Here is a 23,644-nt window from a genome sequence, read left to right on the forward strand (position 1 = left end):
GGATGCATCACTCAGAGCAGTCAGCGTTATCCCCACCACCACGCATACAGTGCCTTGCAAAAGTATTCATCCCCCTTGGTGTTTTTCCTATTTTGTTGCATTACAACCTGTAATTTAAATTGATTTTTATTTGGATTTCATGTAATGGACATACACAAAATAGTCCAAATTGGTGAAGTGAAATTATAAAAAATAAATAACGGAAAAGTGGTGCGTGTATATGTATTCATCCCCTTTGCTATGAAGCCCCTAAATAAGATCTGGTGCGACCAATTACCTTTAGAAGTCACATCATTAGATAAATAAAGTCAACCTGTGTGCAATCTAAGTGTCAAATGATCTGTCACATGATCTCAGTATATACACCTATTCTGAAAGGCCCCAGAGTCTGCAACACCACTGAGCAAGGGGAACCACCAAGCAAGCGGCACCATGAAGACCAAGGAGCTCTCCAAACAGGTCAGGGACTAAGTTGTGGAGAAGTACAGATCAGGGTTGGGTTATAAAAAAATATCAGAAACGTTGAACATCCCACGGAGTACCATTAAATCCATTATTAAAAAATTGAAAGAATATGGCACCCCAACAAACCCAACAAGAGAGGGCCGCCACCATCCCCACAGTGAAGCATGGTGGTGGCAGCATCATGCTGTGGGGATGTTTTTCATCGGCAGGGACTGGGAAACTGGTCAGAATTGAAGAAATGATGGATGGCGCTAAATACAGGGAAATTCTTGAGGGAAACCTGTTTCAGTCTTCCAGAGATTTGAGACTGGGACGGAGGTTCACCTTCCAGCAGGACAATGACCCTAAGCATACTGCTAAAGTAACACTTGAGTGGTTTAAGGGGAAACATTTAAGTGTATTGGAATGGCCTAGTCAAAGCCCAGACCTCAATCCAATTGAGAATCTGTGGTATGACTTAAAGATTGCTGTACACCATTGGAACCCATCCAACTTGAAGGAGCTGGAGCAGTTTTGCCTTGAAGAATGGACAAAAATCCCAGTGGCTAGATGTGCCAAGCTTTTAGAGACATACCCAATAAACTTGCAGCTGTAATTGCTGCAGAAGGTGGCTCTACAAAGTATTGACTTTGGGGGGGTGAATAGTTATGCATGCTCAACTTTTCAGTTTTTTTGTCTTATTTCTTGTTTGTTTCACCCCAAAAAATATTTTGAATCTTCAAAGTGGTAGGCCTGTTGTGTAAATCATTGTATAAAACTAATCCAACCAGAATAGTTTATATCCTATTGATTTTCTTTAAGTCATCACTATGTTACCTTTGCATTGTGACACTGTTTACTCTCCCGTTACTTTACCCCACCAAACACACAGAAAAATCTCTCCCATTACTTTACCCCAAACGCACAGAAACATGACATCCTCAGAACACAAAGCAAGACACAGTTACAATTGAAAGGACAAGAAGATATACCACAGTACAGACTGATTTAGCAGTGACCAGTGAAAAGGCCTGGCATTACATTCAGAAACAAATGTGGGTTGTGAACATTTATTTACTGACACAATTGATTGTCTCAGTGAAAAGCAAAGCATAACATTTAAAAGTTCATCTTTGAAAACGTATCTCCAATGACCCATTAACTCATTAAATGTGTGCCATAATTGAAGCTCCAGTCCAATCCAGTCCAATTTAATCAAATCCACTGTGGTCCAGTCCAGACCAGAGTAATGGATGGGTTGAGGGGTCCAGTCCAGACCAGAGTAATGGATGGGTTGAGGGGTCCAGTCCCAGGTCTAGGGCTCCAAGGTCCTCTGGTCACAGTCCTGCTGGTTCTGTACCTCTGGGCTGCTCAGGCTCTGGTCAGAGTAGTGATTCTTCCACTGCTGTTCTACCTACCTACCTACACTCACAGACAGACAGACAGACAGACAGACAGACAGACAGACAGACAGACAGACAGACAGACAGGCAGGCAGGCAGGCAGGCAGACAGGCAGACAGACAGACAGACAGACAGACAGACAGACAGACAGACAGACAGACAGACAGACAGACAGACAGGCAGACAGGCAGACAGGCAGACAGGCAGACAGGCAGACAGGCAGACAGGCAGACAGGCAGACAGACAGACAGACAGACAGACAGACAGACAGACAGACAGACAGACAGACAGACAGACAGACAGAGACAGAAGTGTGAGCATGATTTAGCTTGCTTGAGAAGGGGCTGCAAAGTTATGTGTTTCCAACATTCAAACACTTTCCAACTCAGCATAACTGAAATTATCAGCATCAGAGTGAGATATAAGACTTGACATTCAGATCATCCTCAAAAATGAATCTACTCCTACGATCCCACTGTACTTTATCTATAGCTGATCCCATGTGATTGTACTGCCATGGGAACAGACTGATCCCTGTGATTGTACTGCCATGGGAACAGACTGATCCCTGTGATTGTACTGCCATGGGAACAGACTGATCCCATGTGATTGTACTGCCATGGGAAAAGACTGATCCATGTGATTGTACTGCCATGGGAACAGACTGATACCTGTAACTGTACTGCCATGGGAACAGACTGATACCTGTGATTGCACTGCCATAGGAACAGACTGATCCCATACTGAACATGTGTTGCATTCCTTAGCCTTGGCTGGTTTCTCTCTGTTCTCTGAAGAAACACTCACCATGTCACATTACCAGACCTAAAGAACACTCACCATGTCACGTTACCAGACCTTAAAAACACTCACCATGTCACATTACCAGACCTAAAGAACACTCACCATGTCACGTTAAAAGACCTAAAGAACACTCACCATGTCACGTTACCAGACCTTAAAAACACTCACCATGTCACATTACCAGACCTAAAGAACACTCACCATGTCACGTTAAAAGACCTAAAGAACACTCACCATGTCACATTACCAGACCTAAAGAACACTCACCATGTCACGTTAAAAGACCTAAAGAACACTCACCATGTCACGTTACCAGACCTTAAAAACACTCACCATGTCACGTTACCAGACCTAAATAATAATCACCATGTCACGTTACCAGACCTAAAGAACACTCACCATGTCACATTACCAGACCTAAAGAACACTCACCATGTCACATTACCAGACCTAAAGAACACTCACCATGTCACATTACCAGACCTAAAGAACACTCATCATGTCACGTTACCAGACCTAAAGAACACTCACCATGTCACATTACAAGACCTAAAGAACACTCACCATGTCACGTTACCAGACCTAAAGAACACTCACCATGTCACATTACCAGACCTAAAGAAGACTCACCATGTCACGGTACCAGACCTAAAGAACACTCACCATGTCACATTACCAGACCCAAAGAACACTCATCATGTCACGTTACCAGACCTAAAGAACACTCACCATGTCACATTACCAGACCTAAAGAACACTCACCATGTCACGTTACCAGACCTTAAAAACACTCACCATGTCACATTACCAGACCTAAAGAACACTCACCATGTCACGTTAAAAGACCTAAAGAACACTCACCATGTCACGTTACCAGACCTAAAGAACACTCACCATGTCACATTACCAGACCTAAAGAACACTCACCATGTCACATTACCAGACCTAAAGAACACTCACCATGTCACGTTAAAAGACCTAAAGAACACTCACCATGTCACATTACCAGACCTAAAAAACACTCACCATGTGACTTTACCAGACCTAAAGAACACTCACCATGTCACTTTACCAGACCTTAAAAACACTCATCATGTCACGTTACCAGACCTTAAAAACACTCACCATGTCACTTCACCAGACCTAAAGAACACTCACCATGTCACGTTACCAGACCTAAAGAACACTCATCACCTAGCAACTGATAGAGAGAGAGAGAGAGAGAGAGAGAGAGAGAGAGAGAGAGAGAGAGAGAGAGAGAGAGAGAGAGAGAGAGAGAGAGAGATACACTTGGGAGCATTTTTGTATCAGTAAAGGGACAGCTCATGAGGAAAGTTAATAATTAGGCATCGACCTTTGCTTCTTGCTTTGCCCAATGCGTGATCATTTCCAAAGTTCTTTGTCATTCACATTGCTCAGTCTGTTCTTCTTTGAAAATGACTTTAATGCTCATCCCAAACTAATACACTTAGGGCAAAGCAAACATCCCAAACTAATATACTTAGGACAAAGCCAACATCCCAAACTAATACACTTAGGACAAAGCCAACATCCCAAACTAATACACTTAGGACAAAGCCAACATCCCAAACTAATACACTTAGGACAAAGCCAACATCCCAAACTAATACACTTAGGACAAAGCCAACATCCCAAACTAATACACTTAGGACAAAGCCAACATCCCAAACTAATACACTTAGGGTAAAGCCAACATCCCCAACTAATAAATACACTTAGGGCAAAGCCAACATCCCAAACTAATCCACTTAGGGCAAAGCCAACATCCCCAACTAATAAATACACTTAGGGCAAAGCCAACATCCCCAACTAATAAATACACTTAGGGCAATGCCAACATCCCGAACTAATAAATACACTTAGGGCAAAGCCAACATCCCAAACTAATCCACTTAGGGCAAAGCCAACATCCCCAACTAATACACTTAGAACAAAGCCAACATCCCAAACTAATACACTTAGGACAAAGCCAACGTCACAGACTAATACACTTAGGGCAAAGCCAACATCCCCAACTAATAAATACACTTAGGGTAAAGCCAACATCCCCAACTAATAAATACACTTAGGGCAAAGCCAACATCCCAAACTAATCCACTTAGGGCAAAGCCAACATCCCAAACTAATCCACTTAGGGCAAAGCCAACATCCCCAACTAATCCACTTAGGACAAAGCCAACATCCCAAACTAATAAATACACTTAGGGCAAAGCCAACATCCCCAACTAATCCACTTAGGGCAATGCCAACATCCCGAACTAATAAATACACTTAGGGCAAAGCCAACATCCCAAACTAATCCACTTAGGGCAAAGCCAACATCCCCAACTAATCCACTTAGGACAAAGCCAACATCCCAAACTAATCCACTTAGGACAAAGCCAACATCCCCAACTAATACACTTAGGGCAAAGCCAACATCCCAAACTAATACCCTTAGGACAAAGCCAACATCCCAAACTAATACCCTTAGGACAAAGCCAACATCCCCAACTAATACACTTAGGACAAAGCCAACATCCCAAACTAATCCACTTAGGACAAAGCCAACATCCCCAACTAATAAATACACTTAGGGTAAAGCCAACATCCCAAACTAATCCACTTAGGGCAAAGCCAACATCCCCAACTAATAAATACACTTAGGGCAAAGCCAACATCCCCAACTAATAAATACACTTAGGGCAATGCCAACATCCCGAACTAATAAATACACTTAGGGCAAAGCCAACATCCCAAACTAATCCACTTAGGGCAAAGCCAACATCCCCAACTAATACACTTAGAACAAAGCCAACATCCCAAACTAATACACTTAGGACAAAGCCAACGTCACAGACTAATACACTTAGGGCAAAGCCAACATCCCCAACTAATAAATACACTTAGGGTAAAGCCAACATCCCCAACTAATAAATACACTTAGGGCAAAGCCAACATCCCAAACTAATCCACTTAGGGCAAAGCCAACATCCCAAACTAATCCACTTAGGGCAAAGCCAACATCCCCAACTAATCCACTTAGGACAAAGCCAACATCCCAAAGTAATAAATACACTTAGGGCAAAGCCAACATCCCCAACTAATCCACTTAGGGCAATGCCAACATCCCGAACTAATAAATACACTTAGGGCAAAGCCAACATCCCAAACTAATCCACTTAGGGCAAAGCCAACATCCCCAACTAATCCACTTAGGACAAAGCCAACATCCCAAACTAATCCACTTAGGACAAAGCCAACATCCCCAACTAATACACTTAGGGCAAAGCCAACATCCCAAACTAATACCCTTAGGACAAAGCCAACATCCCAAACTAATACCCTTGGGACAAAGCCAACATCCCCAACTAATACACTTAGGACAAAGCCAACATCCCAAACTAATCCACTTAGGACAAAGCCAACATCCCCAACTAATACACTTAGGGCAAAGCCAACATCCCAAACTAATACACTTAGGACAAAGCCAACATCCCCAACTAATAAATACACTTAGGGCAAAGCCAACATCCCAAACTAATCCACTTAGGGCAAAGCCAACATCCCAAACTAATCCACTTAGGGCAAAGCCAACATCCCCAACTAATACACTTAGGGCAAAGCCAACATCCCAAACTAATCCACTTAGGGCAAAGCCAACATCCCAAACTAATCCACTTAGGGCAAAGCCAACATCCCAAACTAATCCACTTAGGGCAAAGCCAACATCCCCAACTAATCCACTTAGGGCAAAGCCAACATCCCCAACTAATCCACTTAGGGCAAAGCCAACATCCCAAACTAATCCACTTAGGGCAAAGCCAACATCCCCAACTAATACACTTAGGGCAAAGCCAACATCCCCAACTAATCCACTTAGGGCAAAGCCAACATCCCCAACTAATACACTTAGGGCAAAGCCAACATCCCCAACTAATCCACTTAGGGCAAAGCCAACATCCCCAACTAATCCACTTAGGGCAAAGCCAACATCCCCAACTAATACACTTAGGGCAAAGCCAACATCCCCAACTAATCCACTTAGGGCAAAGCCAACATCCCCAACTAATACACTTAGGGCAAAGCCAACATCCCCAACTAATCCACTTAGGGCAAAGCCAACATTCCCAACTAATACACTTAGGGCAAAGCCAACATCCCAAACTAATCCACTTAGGGCAAAGCCAACATCCCAAACTAATCCACTTAGGGCAAAGCCAACATCCCCAACTAATCCACTTAGGGCAAAGCCAACATCCCAAACTAATCCACTTAGGGCAAAGCCAACGTCACAGACTAATACACTTAGAACAAAGCCAACATCCCAAACTAATCCACTTAGGGCAAAGCCAACATCCCCAACTAATACACTTAGGACAAAGCCAACATCCCCAACTAATACACTTAGGGCAAAGTCAACATCCCAAACTAATCCACTTAGGACAAAGCCAACATCCCAAACTAATACACTTAGGGCAAAGCCAAAATCAAATGACACGACATTGTGTTGGAATCAACCACCTCTGAACATCAGGAGGTCTGTGTGTGTGTGTGGTGTGTGTGTGTGTGTGTGTGTGTGTGTGTGTGTGTGTGTGTGTGTGTGTGTGTGTGTGTGTGTGTGTGTGTGTGTGCGTAACAAATTTAAGGCAGAGAAAAAAGAAATCCTGCTATTCTGTGCAACAAAACACAAAACCCAGCGGAAGTCTGCACTGAAATTAAACTATTGATTATTTCCATCTCAGCGTCAAAATCAATCACGCTTCCCCGAATCACAAAGGCCAGGGACTCCAATGTCCCGCACCAATCAAACACACACACACACACACACACACACACACACACACACACACACACACACACACACACACACACACACACACACACAGACACACACACACACACACACACACACCCCACACAGGAGTTCCATCCCAGTTCAATGTTCCAAACACAAATGACCTCAACCTTTTACATATCTCTGTATCTCAATGTGTGTTTGTGTGTTTGTGTGTTTGTGTGTTTGTCCGCTTTGTGCTGTGCAATCTGAACACAGAGACAAACCACAAAATACACACACACACACACACACAGCTGCAAAACACTGTTAAGCTATCAGCTTCTATCGCTCAGGATTAAAGAAAACCTAACCAACTAAAAAGTAAACAGTATTTTGCATTGTGCCAAGAGAACCCACCAAACAAACACACATTTTGAAAACTCTGCCTCACCTCAAATGCCTTCCATTTAGAAAACAACCCCATATCTACACAATACTGTAGTCTTTCAAAAAGCCTAAACAATGAAATAAGGCAACTGGATATGAAATCCTTTCTAAATATATCGTTTCTGGTGAGTTATCTTTGACTAAGTAGTTGAATAACAAAATGATCTTGACCTGAAAACTCCCTGGGGTTACACATCATACGCACAGCAACAACATGATTAAAAACAGAAGATGTTCATCATGATCTTCAAAACAGGGAGGCCATGGATTATGTGTGTGTGTGTGTGTGTGTAATGAGCTAAGTGCAGGGGAGTGAGAGTGTTATTCACCCTCCACAGTCAGTGCTCTGTGAAGTGGATACTGACCCGACTCCCACTCAGACCTCCAGCACTCTGGAAGGGGTGCTGGAGTCTGAGCCAACCCAGCCATGGTGCACCTCCACAGGCTAGTTTAGGCATCAGAGGCCCCTGGAGGGCCCTGATGCAGCATCACCCACTCCCTGCCCACTATGTGCAAGGTTAACTTGCATAAGAAGAAAGGATATTTTTGATGCGTAGCCTGACACGGCCGTCACACTTGCGTATGTGTGTGCCTGTGTGTGTTCTTACCAGTGACGTCCTGCAGTTTGGGGAGGAAGTTGTTCCAGAACTGGCACTGATGAGCTGTAAGCCTCCTTTGAGTGTGTGGTGGGGAGGAGTTTAGGGTGATGTATTCCTGTTGGTCCAGGGTGAAAAGTGGCCAATCCCCTTCCTCTACGCTTGGGTTCCTGCCAGGGAAAATACAACAACCAACCAATTATGTCAGAGAGAAACTTTACACTGACTTAGCTCAGTTGGTTGAGCATGGCGTTTGTAACGCCAGGGTTGGGGGTTCGATTCCCACGGGGGGCCAGTATGAATTTATTAGTTTTTTAAATGTATGCACTCACTAACTGTAAGTCGCTCTGGATAAGAGCGTCTGCTAAATGACTAAAATGTAAAATGTATGTATATATATATATATATATATACAGCGCATTCGGAAAGTATTCAGACCCCTTCCCTTCCACATTTTGTTACGTTACATTCATTATTCTAAAATGGATAAAATTATATTGTTTCCCCATCAATCTACACACAGTACTGTCATGACTCTCCTGGCTGAGGATCAAAGGACTCATATCAGTTTAGCAAATGGCTGACAACAAACAGACCCTCTCACCCACAGAAGGGGAGCTGGGCCAGTTTTTGGGCCTGTCTTAAATTAGTGATTGATTTATATCTTTTTTTTAATCCATTTTAGAATAAGGCTGTAATGTAACAAAATGTGGAAAAAGTCAAGGGGTCTGAATACTTTCCAAATTCACTGTGTGTATACATATATATATATATATATATATATATACAATTTCAAAGATTTTACTGAGTTACAGTTGATATAAGGAAATCAGTCAATTTAAGTAAATTCATTAGGCCCTAATCTATGGATTTCACATGACTGGGCAGGGGCGCAGCCATGGGTGGGCCTGGAAGGGTATAGGCCCAACCACTGGGGAGCCAGGCCCAGCCAATCGAAATATGTTTTCCCCATAAAAGTGCTTTATTCCTCAGTTTCATCAAATGTCCGTGTGGCTAGTCTCAGACAATCCCGCAGGTGAATAAGCCGGATGTGGAGGTCCTGGGCTGGCGTGGTTACAAGTGGGCTGCGGTTGTGAGGCCGGTTGGACGTACTACCAATTCTCAAAAACGACGTTGGAAGTGGCTTATGGCAGAGAAATGAACATTCAATTATCTGGTACCAGCCTTGGTGGACATTCCTGCAGTCAGCATGCCAATTGCAAGCTCTCTCAAAACTTGTGGCATTGGCTTGTGTGACAAAACTGCACATTTTAGAGTGGCCTTTTATTGTCCCCACCACAAGGTGCACCAGTCTAATGATCAGCTTCTTGATATGCCACACCTGTCAGGTGGATGGATTATCTTGGCAAAGGAGAAATGCTCACTAACAGGGATGTAAACAAATTTGTGCACAAAATTTGAGATAAATATTTTTGGGGTGTGTATGGAACATTTCTGGGATATTTTATTTCAGCTCATGAAACATGGGACCAACACTTTGCATGTTGCGCTTTTATTTTTGTTCAGTATATATATATATATATATATATATATATATATATATATATATATATATATATATATATATATATCACACTACATGACCAAAAGTATGTGGACACTTGCTCATCGAACATCTCCAAAATCATGGGCATTAATATGGAGTTGTTTCCCCCTTTGCTGCTATAACGGACTACACTCTTATGGGAAGGCTTTCCACTAGATGTTGGAACATTGCTGCAGGGGACTTGCTTCCACTCAGCCACAATAGCATTAGTGAGGTTGGGCACTGACGTTGGGTGATTAGGCCTGGCTTGCAGTTGGCATTCCAATTCATTCCAAAGGTGTTCGATTGGATTGAGGTCAGGGCACTGTGCAGGCCAGTCAAGTTCTTCCAGACCGATCTCAAAAAAACATTTCTGTATGGACCTCGCTTTGTGCACGGAGGCATTGTCATGTTGAAACGGGAAAGGGCCTTCCCCAAGCTGTTGAAACAAAGTTGCAATCACAGAATTGTCTAGAATATAATTGTATGCTGTAGCGTTAAGATTTCGCTTCACTGGAAATAAGATTTCGCTTCACTGAAAAACAGCCCCAGACCATTATTCCTCCTCCACCAAACTTTACAGTTGGCACTATGCATTGGGGCAGGTAGCGTTCTCCTGGCGTCCACCAAACCCAGATTAATCTGTCGGACTGCCAGATAGTGAACCGTGATTCATCACTCCAGAGAACGCGTTTCCACTGCTCCAGAGTCCAATGGCGGCGAGCTTTACACCACTCCAGCCGACGCTTGGCATTGCGCATGGTGATCTTAGGCTTGTTTGCAGCTGCTCAGCCATGGAAACCCATTTCTTGAAGCTCCCAGCGAACAGTTATTGTGCTGATGTTGCTTCCAGAGGCAGTTTGGAACTTCGTAATGAGTGTTGCAAACGAGGACAGACGGTTTTTACGCACTACGCACTTCAGCACTCGGCTGTCCCATACTCTGACCTTGTGTAGGCTACCACTTCGTGGATGAGCCATTGTTGTTTGCGCCTAGATGTTTCCACTTCACAATAACAGCACTTATAGATGACGGGGCAGCTCTAGCAGGGCAGACATTTTACGAACTGACTTGCTGGAAAGGTGGTATCCCATGACAGTGCCACGTTAAAAGTCACTGAGCTCTTCAGTATGGCCATTCTACTGCCAATGGTTGTCTATGGAGATTGCATGGCTGTGTGCTCGATGTTATATACCTGTCAACAATGGTTATGGCTGAAATAACCAAATTCAGAAATTTGAAGGGGTGTCCACATACTTTTGTATATATAGTAATAATAATGTGCCATATAGCAGACGCTTTTATCCAAAGCGACTTACAGTCATACGTGCATACATTTTTTGTGTATGGCTGGTCCCGGGGATCGAACCCACTACCTTGGCGTTACAAGCGACGTGCTCTACCAGCTGAGCTACAGAGGACAACAGTATATGATGTCTCACCTGGGCTCAGCCATGTCTATATAATATCTATATGAGGTCTCACCTAGTCTCAGCCATGTCTATATAATATATATATGAGGTCTCACCTAGTCTCAGCCATGTCTATATAATATCTGTATGAGGTCTATCTCACCTGGTCTCAACCATGTCTATATAATATCTATATGAGGTCTCACCTGGTCTCAGCCATGTCTATATAATATCTATATGAGGTCTCAACTGGTCTCAACCATGTCTATATAATATCTATATGAGGTCTATCTCACCTGGTCTCAACCATGTCTATATAATATCTATATGAGGTCTCACCTGGTCTCAGCCATGTCTATATAATATCTATATGAGGTCTCAACTGGTCTCAACCATGTCTATATAATATCTATATGAGGTCTCACCTGGTCTCAGCCATGTCTATATAATATCTATATGAGGTCTCACCTGGTCTCAACCATGTCTATATAATATCTATATGAGGTCTCACCTGGTCTCAACCATGTCTATATAATATCTATATGAGGTCTATCTCACCTGGTCTCAACCATGTCTATATAATATCTATATGAGGTCTATCTCACCTGGTCTCAACCATGTCTATATAATATCTATATGAGGTCAATCTCACTTGGTCTCAACCATGTCTATATAATATCTATATGAGGTCTATCTTACCTGGTCTCAGCCATGTCTATATAATATCTATATGAGGTCTATCTCACTTGGTCTCCACCATGTCTATATAATATCTATATGATGTCTATCTCACCTGGTCTCAAACATGTCTATATAATATCTATATGAGGTCTATCTCACCTGGTCCTACCCATGTTGGCCCAGCACTTCATCATCCTCCTGCTCATGACCACTTCCTCCTCCAGGTATCCCAGGGTGCTGTTCAGCAGCATTACAAAGATAAACTCAATCTCATAGCCTTGGATCACACCCATCCACATAGGCCAGGGATTGGTGGAGGAGTTGTGGTCAAACAGGAAGAGGCAGGCCTTACCCCCGTGTCCTGTGTCCCTGGGGGCAGGTATGGTAATGATAGGAGAGTTCATTACAAACTGAGCAGAAGGGGCCAAATACTAACTACACAACTCAACATTCCATGTAAATAATGCATTGATATATGTGCAAGATTTGTGCAAACCTTAGAGCAGGGCTCTCCAACCTTGTTCCTGGAGAGCTACTGTCTGTAGGTTTTCACTCCAACCCTGTTCCTGGAGAGCTACTGTCCTGTAGGTTTTCACTCCAACCCTGTTCCTGGAGAGCTACCGTCCTGTAGGTTTTCACTCTAACCCTGTTCCTGGAGAGCTACTGTCCTGTAGGTTTTCACTCCAACCCTGTTCCTGGAGAGCTACTGTCCTGTACCTTTTCACTCTAACCCTGTTCCTGGAGAGCTACTGTCCTGTATGTTTTCACTCCAACCCTATTCCCGGAGAGCTACCGTCCTGTAGGTTTTCACTCTAACCATGTTCCTGGAGAGCTACTGTCCTGTAGGTTTTCACTCCAACCCTGTTCCTGGAGAGCTACTGTCCTGTACCTTTTCACTCTAACCCTGTTCCTGGAGAGCTACTGTCCTGTAGGTTTTCACTCCAACCCTGTTCCTGGAGAGCTACTGTCCTGTAGGTTTTCACTCCAACCCTGTTCCTGGAGAGCTACTGTCCTGTAGGTTTTCACTCCAACCCTGTTCCTGGAGAGCTACCGTCCTGTAGGTTTTCACTCTAACCCTGTTCCTGGAGAGCTACTGTCCTGTAGGTTTTCACTCCAACCCTGTTCCTGGAGAGCTACTGTCCTGTACCTTTTCACTCTAACCCTGTTCCTGGAAAGCTACTGTCCTGTAGGTTTTCACTCCAACCCTGTTCCTGGAGAGCTACTGTCCTGTACCTTTTCACTCCAACCCTAAGCTAATGCACTTGATTCTATTAATTAGCTGGTCAATGAACTGAATCAGGTGAGTTACAATTGGGGTTGGATTAAAAATGTATAGGATGGCAGCTCTCCAGGAACAGGGTTGGAGAGCCCTGCATTAGGGCTTTGTGGAACTCTACAATATGTTGTCCTTACGTCTGGGCAAAGGTCTCCCACCATTCGTGCAAGCAATTCACGATTCTTTATCCCACTATTATCATCTGTCCAATCAGTGTACTGTCCAATCAGTGTACTGGAAGATGGCCGTCTCCCTTCTGACATCACTGAACCCCGGCAACACTAGGTCCACCCCTTTCAGGAAGTCCTCCCTGCTGATCAGGCTCTGGCTAGTGATGTCATATCCCGGTGCCCCGTAAACCAGGAAGTAGGTCCACTCGTCTTGGTTCAAACCAATCAGCACCTCTGTCTTCAGGAAGTGGCCCGTCCAGAGCAGAACCTATAGGACCAGATAGAGAAGATTAGACATTTTGACATTATGCCATTGGAAATATACCTGGGCGTCAATTGCTTGTTTGTTCAGTGCCTTTGGGCCAGAACAAGCAATCACAGATTCACACACACCTCGGGCATGTCTGGTAGGAAATCTCGGTCGACAGATGGGGTGAATGGTAATGCTATGAGTGCGGGGAGAGAGAGGACGTTGTACTACTGGTTGATGATATCCTCTGGATGGGCTCTCTGTAGACACTGATCCAAGACAGCCAGAGGTGCCAGGGGAAAACCCAGCAGCCTACCCAGGGACAGGGACCTGTTCCAGGCCTGCTGTTGAGTCATGACAGCCCATGGAGTGTTAGGGGAACCATTCTGTAGTATCGCCCTGTTGAACAGTCCATGGCTGCCAGGGGAGAGGAGATGGAGACCCACAGATGCAGAGCCAGCACTCTATCGAAACAACATCACCTGACAACAACATAAAAACAGAGAATAATTAAACATGGTAAAACAAAGAATAATAATTAAAAAAGAGTCATAGAGAAAAGCTGAGTAACCTATGAAGGGTCGCCGCCAAAGGCAGCGATGTTATCGGCTACCCAGCACAGAGCCAAGCGCTGGTCAATTCAATCGTCGCCACGAACAACCTCGCTATCAGGAAGAGACAGGAAACATAACGGGCAGAGCCTGTGTCCAATCAAAACAAACTTTCTTATCTGTGTATTTTTAAAACATAAATATATGAAGCTCAAATAAGTATATTCGTTTCACTCTATTGTTCCAGGACTTCCTGTAGTTCATGGACACCACCACCACGCCTTCTGATTGGCTAAGGAAGCGTCCATTATACAGGTCTAGGGATGCAGTGCCCATAGCGAACCCGCCCCGTAGAGCCACACCATGACAGGAGCCAATGAGGAACCAGGGGAGGAGCTCTTGGAACCTTTAGGGTGTGTCCATTTGGGGGAGGAGTCCATATGGGTAAGAGTGGGAGGAGTCCATATGTTGAGGTAGAGACAGTCTTCACTCATCTTGCTGTTGGGGTTCCACATCTCAGCTCCACGGAACCCTGGGAGTAAGGAAGTCAGAGTCAAACACTTCCAGTTAATAACTTGATTACAAAACAACATTGAGCATTGAGTTTAAATGCACAGTAATAATTTGATATTAAACGGATTATGGCAGTAGGCAGATTATGCAAAAGTCATATAGACACCTTACTCTGCTTATCTTAATCAAAATCGAAGTAAGCATATGCTGATTAAAACACCTAGTTTTCTGAGCAATATTTCAAATTATTAGGACATGTAAACACCTTAATCGACGTTCCAGCGGTGTATTTGATCTGAGTATGTGCCAGCACCAGCTGAGCGAGCCTCGCTCTTTAGCACGAGTGTAGTGAGTTTGGAACTACTCAATGTATGTGTCTTAGAAGTAGTTTTCACATACAAACGTTATATGTCCGAACTCAGAATCAAATTTGCTTCCCAGAAATAACATGGGCGCTGTGGTAGAACGTTTTTATTGATTGGAGATTTTCTGCATTTATCAGAATGCCATCAGGGAGCCTGATCTCAGATGTGCCAATGTGAACAGGATTATTAGGGGAATCGTTCTTCTTGCAAAGCACGTAAATGTTTATATCAAACTATTATATTAATCTGATTATCCACAATAATCACATTATTGTGTGCATGTAGCCATAATCAATGACAGTCACTAACATCAACAGGTTAAAAGGCACACAAAAACATACAGTACATTCATGTAGGTGTAATAAGCTATGCCAGTTTACTATACAGGCCTATGTCATCATTCTGATATCATATCCCTACAAGGAAAAGTTATATCCGGGGTTGGAAGCAGGAGTTGGGGTAGAGTGTGGTGTGTCGTACCCCGGTCCACCGCTTTGCAGGCTGAGTAGTGCGAAAAGGGGGGGTAAAGCTGAATTCCCCAAACTCTGCCACAAAGAGGTCATCGATGAGGTCATCAACCTGAGACGTTGTGGCCAGGAGATGTGTGTGTGTGAATGGTCACCATGGTAACATGTTCAGGTCTGGAGTGGTCAAAACACATCGAAGCTTGTGTAGGTCAACACAAATATCAATTTTAGTACCAAGAATAATAGACACTATCACAAACACACATCAAGAAACACACGCACAACAAACATACATCAAGAAACACACGCACAACAAACATACATCAAGAAACACACGCACATCAAACACACACACACTCTCACTCAGTAATAGTAGGAGATGACTGATATAGTTACATATCCATTAGTTTGTTGAAGCATTCAACATTTTCCGAAGATAGCCACCGGCTTCAACAACCACAGAACAAGTAGGGCAGAGAGAGAGGAGAGAAAAGAGGGAGACTGACAGCTATTAATGACACCTTGAATTCAGCTGATTTCAGGATAAGAGTGTGTGAGGGGGTGCACAGCGGTAGGGGGGTGGGGGGGGGACGATCAAATCTCTCCCTCTGACTCATTCAACACCAGACAGGCGTTCAGACACACACCCAACTTCAACACCAGACAGGCGCTCAGACACACAACCACCTTCAACACCAGACAGGCGCTCAGACATACCCTCCTTCAACACCAGACAGGCTTTCAGACACACACTTACCTTCAACACCAGACAGGCGCTCAGACACACACCCACCTTCAACCCCAGACAGGCGTTCAGACACACACTTACCTTCAACACTAGACAGGCGCTCAGACACACACCACCTTCAACACCAGACAGGCTTTCAGACACACACTTACCTTCAACACCAGACAGGCGTTCAGACACACACCCTCTTTCAACACCAGACAGGCATTCAGACACACACCCAACTTCAAAACCAGACAGGCGTTCAGACACACACCCTCCTTCAACACCAGACAGGCGTTCAGACACACACTTACCTTCAACACCAGACAGGCGTTCAGACACACCCCCACTTCAACACCAGACAGGCGTTCAGACACACACCTACCTTCAACACCAGACAGGCGTTCAGACACACACCCAACTTCAACACCAGACAGGCGTTCAGACACACACCCTCCTTCAACACCAGACAGGCGTTCAGACACACCCCCACTTCAACACCAGACAGGCGTTCAGATCACACACTCTTCTCTCCCAACAGATTACTCAGCTGAAAGGGGGAAGCATAGTGATGTCTATAATTAGAGAGTCTGATTGCTTGTTGTGATATTGGATAAATCCAGGATTAATCAGGTCTGCACTGACCAGACAGATTATCCCAGAAGTGTCACATGACCTTAGAGGCAGAATGAATACAACTGGCATGCAGGATATCAAAACCACATCTCCTCCAACACTACTCACTCTACTCACTCTGCCCCTACACAGACAGTAACGCGCCGCCGCAACCTTCACTCTCTCTCTCCCACTACTCTCTCCTCTTCCATCCTATCATCTCTTCCCTCTGCTCAATCCTTCTCCCTCCAATCTCCTGATTCTGCCTCCTCAACCCTCCTCTCCTCCCTTTCTGCATCCTTTGACTCCCTGTGTCCCCTATCCTCCCGGCCAGCTCGGTCCTCCCCTCCAGCTCCGTGGCTTGATGACGCATTGCGAGCTCACAGAACAGAGCTCCGGGCAGCTGAGCGGAAATGGAAGAAAACTAAACTCCCTGCCGACCTGGCATCTTTTCACTCCCTCTCTACATTTTCTTCATCTGTTTCTGCTGCTAAGGCCACTTTCTACCACTCTAAATTCCAAGCATCTGCCTCTAACCCTAGGAAGCTCTTTGCCACATTCTCCTCACTGCTGAATCCTCCCCCCCCCCCCCCTCCTCCCTCTCTGTGGATGACTTCGTCAACCACTTTGAAAAGAAGGTTGACGACATCCGATCCTCGTTTGTTAAGTCTAATGACACTGCTGGTCCTGCTCACACTGCCCTACCCTATGCTTTGACTTCTTTCTCCCCTCTCTCTCCAGATAAAATCTTGCGACTAGTGACTGCAGGCCGCCCAACAACCTGCCCGCTTGACCCCATCCCCTCCTCTCTTCTCCAGACCATCTCCGGTGAACTTCTCCCCTACCTCACCTCGCTGATCAACTCATCCTTGACCGCTGGCTATGTCCCTTCCGTCTTCAAGAGAGCGAGAGTTGCACCCCTTCTCAAAAAACCAACACTCGATCCCACTGATGTCAACAACTACAGACCAGTATCCCTTCTTTCTTTTCTTTCCAAAACTATTGAGCGTGCCGTCTTTAGCCAACTCTCTTGCTATCTCTCTCAGAATGAACTTCTTGATCCAAACCAGTCAGGTTTCAGGACTGGTCATTCAACTGAGACTGCTCTTCTCTGTGTCACGGAGGCTCTCCGCACTGCTAAAGCTAACTCTCTCTCCTCTGCTCTTGTCCTTCTAGACCTGTCTGCTGCCTTTGATACTGTGAACCATCAGATCCTCCTCTCCACCCTCTCCGAGCTGGGCATCTCCGGCGCGGCTCACTCCTGGATTGCGTCCCTACCTGACCGGTCGCTCCTACCAAGTGGCGTGGCGAGAAGCTGTCTCCGCACCACGTGCTCTCACCACTGGTGTCCCCCAGGGCTCAGTTCTAGGCCCTCTCCTTTTCTCCCTATACACCAAGTCACTTGGCTCTGTCATATCCTCACATGGCCTCTCCTATCATTGCTACGCTGACGATACACAACTAATCTTCTCCTTTCCACCTTCTGATAACCAAGTGGCGAATCGCATCTCTGCATGTCTGGCATGATCTCGCCATCACGGTTGACAACTCTGTTGTGTCCTCCTCCCAGAGTGCGAAGAGCCTTGGCGTGACCCTGGACAACACCCTGTCGTTCTCCGCTAACATCAAGGCGGTGACCCGATCCTGCAGGTTCATGCTCTACAACATTCGGAGAGTACGACCCTGCCTTACACAGGAAGCGGCACAGGTCCTAATCCAGGCACTTGTCATCTCCCGTCTGGATTACTGCAACTCGCTGTTGGCTGGGCTCCCTGCCTGTGCCATTAAACCCCTACAACTCATCCAGAATGCCGCAGCCCGTCTGGTGTTCAACCTTCCCAAGTTCTCTCACGTCACCCCCCTCCTCCGCACACTCCACTGGCTTCCAGTTGAAGCTCGCATCCGTTACAAGACCATGGTGCTTGCCTATGGAGCAGTGAGGGGAACGGCACCTCCGTACCTTCAGGCTCTGATCAGTCCCTACACCCAAACGAGGGCATTGCGTTCATCCACCTCTGGCCTGCTGGCTCCCTTCCTCTGCGGAAGCATAGTTCCCGCTCAGCCCAGTCAAAACTGTTCGCTGCTCTGGCACCCCAATGGTGGAACAAGCTCCCTCACGACGCCAGGACAGCGGAGTCACTCACCACCTTCCGGAGACATTTGAAACCCCACCTCTTTAAGGAATACCTGGGATAGGATAAAGTAATCCTTCTACCCCCCCCAAAAAAAAATTGTAAAGTGGTTATCCCACTGGCTATAGGGTGAATGCACCAATTTGTAAGTCGCTCTGGATAAGAGCGTCTGCTAAATGACGTAAATGTGCCCTTGAGCAAGGCACTTAACCCTAATTGCTCCTGTAAGTCGCTCTGGATAAGAGCGTCTGCTAAATGACTAAAATGTAAATGTAAAATGTACCTTTTCTCATGGACTTTAAATAAAACACAAGCTGGCTTTTCTGTGGAAATAGCTTAACTGTGCAGTTGAAATATGTTTCTGATTCAAATATTCAAATGCTGAGGCGTGGCGGGGTGTGCCGTGGTGTGCCGTGGTGTGGTGTGGTGTGCCGTGGTGTGGTGTGACGTGGTATGCCGTGGTGTGCCGTGGTGTGCCGTGGTGTGCCATGCCGTGGTGTGCCGTGGTGTGCCGTGGTGTGCCGTGGTGTGCCGTGCCGTGGTGTGCCGTGGTGTGCCGTGCCATGGTGTGCCGTGCCGTGGTGTGCCGTGCCGTGGTGTGCCGTGGTGTGCCGTGCCGTGGTGTGCCGTGGTGTGCCGTGCCGTGGTGTGCCGTGGTGTGCTGTGGTGTGCCGTGGTGTGCCGTGGTGTGCCGTGCCGTGGTGTGCCGTGGTGTGCCGTGCCGTGGAGTGCCGTGCCGTGGTGTGCCGTGGTGTGCTGTGGTGTGCCGTGGTGTGCCGTGGTGTGCCGTGCCGTGGTGTGCCGTGGTGTGCCGTGCCATGGTGTGCCGTGCCGTGGTGTGCCGTGGTGTGCCGTGCCGTGGTGTGCCGTGGTGTGCTGTGGTGTGCCGTGCCGTGGTGTGCCGTGGTGTGCCGTGCCGTGGTGTGCCGTGGTGTGCCGTGCCGTGGTGTGACGTGGTGTGCCGTGCCGTGGTGTGCCGTGGTGTGCCGTGGTGTGCCGAGCCGTGGTGTGACGTGGTGTGACGTGGTGTGCCGTGCCGTGGTGTGCCGTGGTGTGACGTGGTGTGCCGTGCCGTGGTGTGCCGTGGTGTGCCGTGGCCCGAGTGTAATAAAGTAGGAATGGACCATATCTTATGACCTCTTATCATGATCAATATCACCCCCCCAAACCATACGACCACACACACACACACACACGTATACAGCCACCCAAACACATAACACCAGTATCTGACCACTATCCCTTGTCTAAAGAAAGACAAAACTTTTCTGACAGTGTCTGGTGAAAGAATGGATCGCCACAACAGGCAGTCATAGCTAACTCATGAGAGCAAAGACCACCTTTATCGAGTAGCACACAGACAAACAGACACACACTAACTCAGCAAACACACGCACACACAAGCAAGCAAGCACACTCACATAAGCTGCACACGGTTGTGTACACACACACACACACGCGCACGCACACACACACACACACACACACACACACACACACACACACACACACACACACACACACACACACACACAGGGTGGCAGGTAGCCTCGAGTTTAGAATGTTGGGCCAGTAATCGAAAGGTCGCTGGTTGGAATACTGGAGCCGACAAGTTGAAAAACTCTGTTGCTGTGCCCTTGAGCAAGGCACTTAACCCTAATTGCTCCAGGGGTGCTGTACAATGGTGACCCTGGCCGTGACCCCACTCCCTGTGGGTGTCTCATGGGGAGTTGGGAAATGCAAGAAAGACATTTCCATTACACAGTTGTGTGTAACACAAATATAAGCAACCCCCAAATTATTATTATCACAAACAAACAAACACACACACACACACACACACACACACACACACACACACACACACACACACACACACACACACACAATGTCTATGTAACAAGCTAGCGAAATGTCAGACACACCCCATGGGTATTCTGCCACATTGTTAGGGTGAATAATGTATTTTAAAGAACTAATCTGTGCTGTGGTTTGAGGAGAAAACTACAACAGTACAAGTGGTGGTGGGGGAAAACGGTGGTAAGAATCTTGTTGTTGAGAAATGTTGGTTGCTGGATACGCGACCCAGTCATTCATTCGATTAGTTCGATATTTATGGACACGACCCAGTCGGTGTTCGTTCTTTATGTTTTGTTGCCATACTCGCTGGCAACGTTCTTATCCCAAACACTAGGCTAGAAGCTAGCAAAATAATTAGCAAAATAGCTGTTTCCTATTGACATTGATTTGGATATCCATAACAATGAGCTGATAATGCCCGCTTTTGCATGGCATAGCTAGAAAAGTTTAACTTCTTGTCAGGACACTAGTCAACACTGACTATTAGTTATGAGGAGATCACATTTCACATCAAACACTAGGATAGAAGTTAGCAAAATCTGCCAATTGCTAGCAAACCTGCCAATATGACAACCAAATTCAAAAATATCAATGGCTGAAAACAGCTGGTCAAACTAGAAACATGTGGGAGGATTTGACAGCATTAAATACGAAATTCATGTTTCATCACTCCCCACGTTAGGTCATCAGATGCTAGCAAAAAATATGTCTCTGCAAAAACAAATCAATGCTAGCTAGCTAGCTAAGTTTTTTCCTCATTGAACCTGTGTTTACAATGTACCCAAATACAGGTTGTTTGAGTGTGCTTTCTGTAACTTTGTATTAAGTATAGTCTGCATATTGCGTCATGATTGCAAGGTGTCCAGATATCTTTTCCAACTGTCCTGTTATCTGGTTTTAATGTCCAGTCTAGAATGCCCTTCTAGCCAATCAGAAACTATTATTCATCAATGCTGTGGTATAACCCAAGCTAACAACTATATTACATATATAGCCTATTATTTAATTTCATAATGGGGAACCTCTTTAAACAATTTTAAAAGAGAATAGTAGGTCCCAGGGATGTGTTGGAGAGGGAAGGCGATTGTATTTAAATCAAACAATACCTCCCTGCCAACCCATTCACTGTTTCACAATAAAACAAAAATAAAGTTTGTTGGTCGCCCTCCCGATAAACTTCACTCTTTTATGCCTCCTATAATAATCCTTCACTTGAAGCATATTGAGGCCATTGACGATATTAAAAGCATCTGTGTGTTGCATAAATAGATCTTATTCATAGAAGCTCTTTCTTTCTGCTAAAGAAAGGCACGCATAGCAAGTTGACAAAACATTCATTTGTATGGCAGCGTTCTGTAGCAGGACAGAGGCCAATTGAACAGTAGAAGAGGCGTGCACACACACGCGCACTTAACACAGGCTATTTAAAAACAACAGCATGAAAAGGCTACACAGCACATCCCAACACACACCCTCTCTAACCACGATTTTAACCTCTCTTCAGCGATGCTTGCTGAAAGATATTTGATTAGTGACGGGAGCGGTTTCTGCGCCCGGTTTGGAGTCGGATAAGTCCTTTTTCCATTAACTCTCTTAAATCACAACTCAGTGGCGTTTCATGGACAACTTGCGCGAGTGTGTGCATTAGTGGTGCGCAGGTCAGCTGTTTGATACCCGCACCCGCCCGCAACTGCTAATTACCCATCCACAACCGCCCAACTATAGGCTATGTGATAAAGTGAAAATCTAAGGCCCTCGCCCTACTCTAGCCCGCTAATCGGTGCAGGATTTTTTTTGTTGCCTGATTTAGATATGTTTCTGATTATAATTTCCAAAATGTTTGTAGGCTATTTGTTAGTCAACGTGTCTATAATTAGAAACATGCAGCTTCTATTCTGTCATTATACTGTATGTTGACATAGAAGACTAAATAAGCCCTTTCTCACCAGAATAATGTCATAAATCGATAGAATGAATGCTTCAACCTAGTTAAACATCTGTAAAATTTTCTCGTTTTCATCTCAGCTTCTTTCACGGAGTAAAGAAGTTTAGGGACCTGGGAGAAAATGCAATAACAAAACAAAAACAAAACATCTGTGCAAAATCATTTTGACCCCTGTAAGGAAATAGAAAGCTGTGAAAACGACCAAACATGTTTCTGATAAGATTTCAGTACGGCTTGGAAGCATATTTTATGTGTTTGAAACTATCAGCTTTTACGGATGAAAACTGCACTTGTAACCATAGCGAACACTTTTTGGTGCTATGTGGAAACTTTTTTTGAAGGTTCTATAAAGAACCATGCTCATAAGGTCCTAAATTGAACCTGCATGGTGCTATAAAGAACCATTTCCTAAGGTTCTATAAACAACCATTAAAAAGTGTTCTATATAGCACCAGAAATGGGTTTCGCTATGGTTACAACTCTTTGGGGCTATATACAGTTGAAGTCGGAAGTTTACATACACCTTAGCCAAATACATTTAAACTCAGTTTTCACAATTCTTGACATTTAATCCTAGTAAAAATTCCCTGTTTTAGGTCAGTTAGGATCACCACTTTATTTTAAGAATGTGAAATGTCAGAATAATAGTAGAGAATT

The 23,644-nt window shown here is 45.1% G+C and overlaps 1 pseudogene; it reads right to left on the reverse strand.

Moving 5' to 3' along the window:
• Positions 1–12,268: 12,268 nt before the first annotated feature.
• LOC121567007 lies at positions 12,269–20,329 on the reverse strand (annotated as a pseudogene).
• Between the last annotated feature and the right edge of the window lie 3,315 nt (positions 20,330–23,644).

The sequence above is a fragment of the Coregonus clupeaformis genome, chromosome 5, assembly GCF_020615455.1.
Source record: "Coregonus clupeaformis isolate EN_2021a chromosome 5, ASM2061545v1, whole genome shotgun sequence".
NCBI classification, from domain to species: Eukaryota; Metazoa; Chordata; class Actinopteri; order Salmoniformes; family Salmonidae; genus Coregonus; species Coregonus clupeaformis.